General features: G+C 36.3%; 1 long non-coding RNA gene across 2 annotated transcripts; it reads right to left on the bottom strand.

The window, feature by feature from the left end:
• Positions 1-466: 466 nt before the first annotated feature.
• On the bottom strand, positions 467-7,063 carry LOC121975127. 2 transcript variants are annotated; one of them, XR_006110265.1, is made up of 3 exons: positions 5,959-7,063; positions 884-1,157; positions 467-759 (listed from the first exon to the last, which is right to left on the bottom strand). It is a non-coding gene; the product is annotated as an uncharacterized LOC121975127 (long non-coding RNA). The 2 variants fall into 2 exon arrangements; XR_006110264.1 differs by lacking the exons at positions 467-759; positions 884-1,157 and adding an exon at positions 5,255-5,487.
• Between the last annotated feature and the right edge of the window lie 1,965 nt (positions 7,064-9,028).

The raw sequence follows: 9,028 nt of genomic DNA, 5'->3' as shown, positions 1-9,028 counted from the left end.
AGATGTGTGACTTGACAAAACTAATAACAACTGAAGAGTCATCAGTCCTGGTGGGAATGACCTCCACCTATTTGGAAATATAATCAACTGCTAATAAAATATATAGAAATCCAAAAGAAGTAGGAAATAGACCCATAAAATCAATACCCCATACATTAAAAATCTCATAGAATAATACAAACTGTTGAGGCATTTCATTTCTAGGTCCTATGTTCCCAGTTCGTTGACACCTATCACATGACTTATAAAAAATATATGCATCATAGAACAAGGTGGGCCAATATAATCCATACTCTAACACCTTCCTAGCAGTCCTTTAAGGTCCAAAATGCCCACCACATGCTAATGAATGGTAAAAGGTAAGTACATAATGAAACTCAAAATCAGGAATACATTACCTAATGATCTGATCACTATAAAATTTCCACAAATAAGGATCATTCCACATGTAAGACTTTGCATCACTTTTTAATTTGTTCTTTTGAGCTTTTGTAAATTGTGTGGGAAAACATGTGTTACTAGAAAATTAACCAGATCAACATACCATGGTGACTCACCATGCATTAGTAACAGCTGTTCATTAGGAAAAACATCATCAATAGTTGTGGTCAAAATCTCCCTCAATCCTGCTCAGGTGATCCACCGCTAAGTTTTCCCTTCTGCTCCTATCATGTATCTCCACATCAGATTCTTGAAGTAGAAGCATCCATTGTATTAATCTAGGTTTTGCATCCAATTTCTTGAGGAGGTATTTCAACCCTGCATGATCAGAAAAAAAATAACCATGTGAGAACATAGTAAATAAGGTCTAAATATATCCAATGCAAAAATAATAGCTAAAAGCTCCTTCTCCGTGGTGGTGTAATTTGCTTGTGCAACATACAAAGTCTTTGAAGCATAGCAAATGACATGTGGTGCTCCATCTACTCTCTACGCAAGTACAGCTCCCACTGAATAATTTGAAGCGTCGCACATCAACTCAAAAGGAAAGCTCCAATCTGGTGGTCTAATGATGGGTGCTATAATAAGAGCTTCCTTCAGCTTCTCAAAATCCTCTCTACACCTCTGATCAAAATGAAAAACCACTTCCTTCTATAACAACTGAGTCAATGGAAGAGTAATTTTGCTGAAGTATCTTATAAATCTCTGATAGAAACCTACATGACCAAGGAAAGATCAAACATCTCGCACACATGTGGGGTAAGATAAAGAAGATATAGCTCTTATTTTAGCAAGATCTACCTCAATACCTTTCCTAGGGACTATATTGCCTAAAACAATGTCATGCTCAACCATGAAATAACATTTCTCAAAATTTTAAACCAAATCAGTCTCAATGCATCGACTCAAAACTTGAGATAAATTCTCCAAACATGGATCGAAAGATAACCATAAACTAAAAAATCATCCATGAAAATCTCTATAAAATGCTCTAATAAATCACCAAAAACACTTACCATACATCGCTGGAAGGTCCTTGGAGTGTTACAAAGTTCGAATGGCATATGTCTGTAAGCGAATGTTCCGAAGGGGCAAGTGAAGGTGGTCTTCTCTTGTTCCTTTGGATCGATGCAAATCAGAAAATTTCCTATGTATCCATCTAAGAAGAAATAATGGTACTTCCTAGGCAATCTCTCTATCATTTGATCAATAAAGGACAAAGGGTAAAGATCCTTTCTGCTTGCCTGGTGTAGCTTCCTATAGTCTGTTAGAGTGTATACTAAAAGCCTAGTTTTTTGTAAACATTTATTTTGAAATAAAGAATCACATTGGTCAAATGTCTACATTTATACGCTAAGTGTAGTTATTCATTTAATTTATACTGTAGATAACATGGTGTGTGGTGTCGCACACAGAAGATCATGTTATCAGTTCTTTATAAATTATAAATAGTTACTCACGACTAAGATGGATAGGAACAAACCATTGGAATAGTAGTAGTGTAATTTGGTATTAGTTTATCTTGACTATAAAATTACACTAGTACACTCAAAGTGTATTAACCTGGACCATTTAAGGTAGTTTCTTTTTATACTGACTGCATAAAAGAACAAGACCTTTGTTATTATGGAAGTGTGTGCTCTTAATCCTGATATAATAATAAGCACATATATCTAGTATTTATTTCTTTGACTTATCAATGGGTAAGATTTAGCTCGATAAATCAAGAGGTCCGATAAGTTGGGAAATGATATTATTTATAGTGTGTGTTGTTGATTATATAAGGAAACTGTGTACTAGGAATCTAGGTTGACGATGTCCCCAAGAGGAGCTCATAAAGATTGTCATGTTAAACCCTGTAGGTGGACTTAGTCTGACATGACAATAAGGTTGAGTGGTACTACTCTTGGAGCTAGATATCAATTAAGTGAGTTGTCAGTAACTCATTTAATTAGTGGGCATTCGATATCTTAAACACAGGGAGATTAACAGACTCATGATAAGAAGGAGCCCATATAGTAATATGGGATTGGTTCGGTAGTTTAATAATAACTCTTTAGTGGTATGAGTTATTATTGATGAACTCGAGTTGGGTGTTCGGGGCGAACACGGGAAGCTCAAACATCGGGAGACCAAAACCAATTCCTCCTCTCGGTCTCTGTCGTAGCCTCTTATTTATAAAGTGTTATACCCACCCATACCCACCTTCTTACCCATCCTAAGGTGGTCAGCCAAGCCAAGCTTGGAGCCCAAGCAAGGGCCGACCAAGATCAAGCCTTGATGGAACAAGTAGGTGGCCGGCCGTAACTTGGAGCCCAAGTTGGTGGCCGGCCATAATAAAATGAAAAGGATTTTTATTTTTTAAAATCTTTCCTTATGTGGAAGCCATGATTAAAAAGAGAGTTTAAAAATTAAATCTTTTCTTTTATAGTTTCTACAAAAGATTAAGAGAAAGATTTGATATCTTTCCTTATTTGTAATTAAAAGGAAGATTTTAATTTTTATAAAACTTTCCTTTTTTGTAACCATCCTCATGGTTTTTAAAGAGAGTTTTAAAAATTATAAATCTTTCCTTTTATAGCTTTCTACAAAAGATTAAAAGAAAGATTTGATATCTTTCCTTATTTGTAGATTGAAAAGGAAGATTTTAATTTTTGAGAAAAATTTCCTTTTTGTAATCATCCACAGGTTTTAAAGGAGAGATTTTAATTTATAAAAGTTTCCTTTTATAACCAACCATGAAGGGAATTTAAAAAAGAAATTTTTATTTTAAAAATTTTCGGAAATAAATTAGGAAGTTTTAATTTTATGTTTAAAACTTTCCTTGTTTGGAGGGGGTGGTGGTGGCCGGCCATTAGAGGTTTAATAAGAAAATTTTAATTAAATTTTCCTTCTTAAACATTGGCAAGGAATATAAGGAAGTTTTATTTATAAAACTTTCTTTATTTGGCAAGACCAAGGAATATAAAAGAGAGGGTAGAGGTGCCTCACCTCACAATAACATATGATCTAGTATTCCTCTCTTCTATTCCTTGGTGGTAGTCGGCCCTCTCTTCCTCCTTTTCTCCTATTCTTCTTCCTTGTGTGGTCGGCGGCATCTTCATCTCAAGGAGCTTGGTGGTGGCCGGATCTTACTAGTGGAAGGAGAGATAGGAGGCTTTGTTTCTTAGCATCCCTTGGAGCTTGGTTGGTGGCCGAAAGTTCTTCATCACTTGAAGATTGTTGGTGGCTGAAACTTCCTTGGAGAAGAAGGAAGCTTGGGTGGATTCTCATCTCAGTAGATCGTCGCCCACACGACGTCCGAGATAAGAAGAGGAATAAGATAGAAGATCGTGAGGTCTATAAGCTACATAAGGTATAACTAGTTATTAGTTTCCGCATCATAACTAGTTCATCTTTTTGTTTAGATCTTGAAATACCAAATTCAAGAGGCTAGTGATTCTAGGTTTCGGATTTGTGATTCGAATTTGTGTTTCTTTTGTTTTTCGATCTTGTGATTTGATTGTTCTTTTTGGTTAAACCTAGGGTTACTATAAGGAGATTAAATATTGAATTTCTTTAAAGGATTTTGTCGAGGTAGTGGTGGATGATCCCATACCCAAGAAGGCCTAGTGCCTCGCCATGTTTGACCTGAGAGTCGATCTCTGAAATAAATATTTAATCGAATTTGTAACATGGGTGGATTTGGATCAATAATGTTAAGCATCGTTTGCGATCCAAGTCTAAACCTCTAAGAACAGATAAGTTAAATTTGGAATCAGCAATGTTAAGTTCTGTTTGCGATTCCAAGTTTAATTTCTAAAGAACACAATAGGTTGTTAGGAAAGGTTCAGGACTTGTACAAAATTTTTGTACAGGGGAACCGGTACGATATTCCGAGTAGCAACCAACAATTGGTATCAGAGCTAGGGTTTGCCTCTGTGTGTTTGGTTTTTAGTTTAATTATGCACATGTCATATATATTTTAGGCAGGATAATAGTAGAATATGCTAACTCTGTGGTTGCAGGCTCCAACTATTATGGCTTAATGAGATTGTGTGTGATTGGACCCTTGGACATGTCAAGGGCATTTTATGTGTGTGCATGATTGTATTTATTAAATATAGTAGGAGCTATATTAGCCCTAGGATTTTACTTTTTTGTTCGATCTAGACTTCATGTACATTCCCTTGTGGAATATAGGATCGATATATATAAAATTCTATTTTTGTCGTGGATCGTATCCTTGTAAGGTGTGATACTATCGGAGGACCAGAGGCGCAGTAGAAAAGGAAGATTGATGGACCCGACGACATGAACCCTAGGGATGGCAGCACACGGAGGACAGTGATAGAAGAAGCCATAATAGTTGGAAAATTAATTTCCATATTTACTACTTTTATTTACTATGATGTCACTACAAGAAAATGGGGCTTTAGAGACGAAAAAATCTGCCTCTGAAAGTCCTTTTTCCGTCTCTAAAGAAAGTTTGAGACGAAATATTTCGTCTCAAAAATCCATTAGTGAAAGCCCCGTAGCTAATTTTGAGATGGAAATATTCCGTCTCTAATTTTAGAAACGGATAAAAAAAAATTGTTTATAAATATGTTTTTAAGTTAACAAAATAAAATTGATTTTAAATGTAAATTCTGTCTCTAATTTTGTTTTAAATTTGTTAGTAATCTTGTTTATAAATCTATTTACAATTCCATTTATAAATCTGTATATAATTTTATTTTTAAATTTATCACTAAATATTATTATATTTCTCATCAATATATTAAAATAAGTCTTCATTTCAAATAAATTAAAATTATTAAAATGAAATAATTTCTAATTCCAAATGTATCATACAATTAACATTAAAATAAATAAATATTTACATTATCCAAATAAATTTGACCAATAATCAAACTATAAACAACTATACAAATTTTTAAATCTTACCATAAGTAATCTAATTTTTATATTACATTGTCTATCACGACCCTCCCTGTCTTCGAACTGCATGAGAGAAATTGCTTCTCTTGTACAAATTAACGAACCAACCAATTTTGTTGAGACAATCTAACAAATCAAAACATGAAACGAGTAAGTCTTACAATATCAGAATTTTTAATACAAATAAATTGAAATGGTACAAAAGTCATAGTCAATATCAATGTTCATCCACTAATTAGTCCATAGTTAGTTGTCAATGCTAAAGAATCAACAAGTCATGAAGACTCTTTTGGCTCTGAAACAATAGGCATAACAAAACCATAAAAATTAGGTCAATGTGAACAAATACTTAAGTAGGATTTTCTTCGAATTTGAATCTTGAACTTAGAATCTCTAAGTACATATAACAAAATCAAATACAAGACAATAGAAAAGATTCGCTGGTCTTCTTATTGCACATTAATTAATTTAAATCATAAACTAAAAAATCTTAATATCCACAAACACAATACCACACAAACTATAAATATTGCTAAGAAATAATCCTGTAATATTAATAAACAAGACTATAGCAGATAGTAAGTAAATAGTACCTACCAAAAGATTAAAAGATGGTTTTGAATGCAACATGTGCTCTTGGTTGTTGTGGCTAATGCAACATTTGCTCTTGGTATCCTACATGATACTAACGAGTGAAACATAAGTCACAATAGAATATGAAAAAGTAGAATGACCTCATTAAATAATTACGAATCATTCTTGGATAACTTGATTGCCTCCAGATAACCTCATTCTCATCTACAAATTAGTTAGAATATTATGGCTATAAGGAAACAATATGTAACAACTTAAAATACAATACACACTAAACATAGAAATGAAGACATGAAACTAACTGCATTTAAATGAAAACACTAACTTAACCTAATTGCATTTAAATGAAGACATAAAACTTAGCAATTGAAAGATCAATACAAAGCAAGAGTTAAGCAAACTAAGATGCGTCAAATTGAACCAAACTATTGAAAGAGACATTTTACCGAACACGTTACATGCAGGAATTAGAAGATTAGAACATTTCATCAAACAAGTTGTGTGCATGAAACAATTAAAATCAAGTGCATTCAATCTAATTAAAGAAGATCAAGTTTGATATAAGCATTCAATAAAAAACATCAACACAGATCCATGATAAAAGAAACAACCCAATTTCTGTGAGGTGCATATGAAGTTGTCTGGTGGTGAAGGGAATTGCTGCGGACTTGGCGAAGAAGAGAAGGCAGCTGGATCGAAGATGGATGAAGAAGATAGCTGTCCGGATCGAATACAAAGCTGGGAAAGCCCAAGAACTAGTAGATCGAAGAGTGGATATGGAAGAGATGTGGTGGAGCTGCTGTTGGAAGCTTAAAGGCTTATCGTGGAAGGAAGATGAGAAGAGGAAGAAAATGCGCGATGGGCGATGACCAGAGGGAGAAAACCCCTTTCCTTGGTGTGCCGGTGGTGGTGGAGTTAGCATTGGGCAGCGTTCGCATCAGTAAGAAGATGAGGCCGAGATGGAGAAGGGTGACGGGATGCAGATGGGCGAGATGGAGAGGATCGATCGGCCGGAGGTGGAGTGGTAGATGAACTCGCCTACCGATTGAAGGTGGAGTTCGATGAGAAGGGGCGGCGTCCCGGCAACGATCACGTGAGGAAGCAGAGAATAGATGAACAAACTGTGCTTCATCCACTCTTATTTTCCCAGATCTGATCGGACGGTCAGGATTGGCCCGGATCTAGGTGAATGGATGAGATCAAATCTGATTGAACAGTCAGGATCGACCAGAACTAGTTGAATGATCAAGATGGCTAGATCATAGTGAACGGCTCGGAAAATCCCAAATCTACACAGATCGACCAAAATCAACCAGATCTCGATGAACGACTAAAATTAATTAGATCGGAGTCCTTTGATTACTTTGCTTCATATTTGATCCAATGGCTCATATTTCTCCATATTAGACTTCTCCTTGACTCAAGTCTTTAGGTTTAATTTGGTCCAACTTGAGTTCAATCCCTACAAAAAAAAAAGTGTACAATTATAAGAAGAAATCCATAAAAATAACAAGAATTATAACAAAATATATAATATGCTTCAAACTCAATAAACATGATAAGAATCAACAATTAACCATATGAGTGGATTAAAACATTAAAATATAGGGGAAAATAATGCATCAAAATGCTAGTTATCACATATTAGTAGTAGGCGGCATCCAGGGACCGTAGGGTGCACAACCTCTCGGTTGCATGAGGGGGTCGATTGAAGCGATCGCGAACCTTGTGGCCATGAGAAGCGACAACAGTCAACCTCTAGTAGCCGCGACCGACCTCACAGTCGCTGCCGACCTCGCAGCTGCGGCCAACCTTGCAGTTGCATGAGATGGCCCCAACAAGAAGGAGAAAAAAAAATCAGAGGCGGGGGAAGAAGAATGCGTACCTATTCTACTAAAACCAAAGACAAATTAAGGCAAGGAGAAAGGGTTAGAAAACATAATTCATATTTATTTTTGTTTATAAAAAGTTATATGTAATTTCATATTGAATTTGGCTTAAATTATGTTTAAAGTTTTTTCATATATTATATTTTATCAAAGTGATCAGATTTACAATTTTGTATCAAATCTGGCTCTGATTTATATAAATCTAAAACCAATTTTATTTACGTTTTAATTTTCATTAAATATTTAAACAAAATTTGTAACATAGATTTTGCCGTCTCAAATTCCGTTTATAATCCATATTTATTTTTTTGTTTATAAAATTTATATGTAATTTCGTATCAAAATTTATTTTAAAATTTATTTTAAATTTCTTTTCAAATATTATATTTTATTTGTAAAATATAGAAAATAGGCGAATATTAATAAGGGAATTTCTCGGAATTTTTGGAAATTTTTCGAGATTTTTTCGGAGCTCGTACGGACGAGTTGACGGGGATAAAAATGGGGCCTGGAAAAGCCTGTTTAGGCTACCCATTTAAGCGAGGAAAAGTTTGCTTTTTATTTTATTTCTTTTCTTTATTTGTTTTTCTTTTCCTCCGATTTCTCTTTGTCGCCGTTTCCCTCTTCCCCTGCCGAAGCTCTTCGACGCCGTGTGCCCGTGCCCTAACCCCTAAGTCGGTTTCCCTCTCCTATTTCTTCTTCTCTTCTTCCGAGCATCGGCAGCCGACAAAAGTTCTCTGCCCTAGCTTCTCCACCGCCGCACACCCCTTTCTCTCCTTCTCTGCCGAGCCGGTTTGTGCCCTAGCCATTCCCGGCGCCGCCATCCAAGCCCTAGCGTCGGCCGAGCCGCCCTCCCGATTCTGCCGCCTCGCCGAGCGACGGCGCCGAGCGACGGCGCCGATCGCCAGCCACACCTTCCCTGTGCCTTAGCTTGTGTTCACCGCCGTGTCCTCTTGCGCTGCTGCTTGCCTTGACCCCTTTTTCTGCCGCGCCGACCTCTGATCACCGTCAACGCTGAGCCTTAGACCCGGCTAGTCGCGACACCCTTTCTGCTTCGGCTTCCTCCCCACGATAAAGCACACCGGCAGAGCACCACTTCTCCCCTTACTATGTCGTGCCCTAGTTTAGGTTCGGCCGAGCCCTTCCTCTGTGTCCTAGGTTCCTGTTGAGGTAAGATTGGGTTA

This window comes from Zingiber officinale, chromosome 4B (genome assembly GCF_018446385.1).
Source record: "Zingiber officinale cultivar Zhangliang chromosome 4B, Zo_v1.1, whole genome shotgun sequence".
In the NCBI taxonomy this organism is placed as follows: domain Eukaryota; kingdom Viridiplantae; phylum Streptophyta; class Magnoliopsida; order Zingiberales; family Zingiberaceae; genus Zingiber; species Zingiber officinale.
The sequence above is the reverse complement of the archived record's forward strand: the minus strand, read 5'-3'. Positions and strand labels throughout refer to the sequence as shown.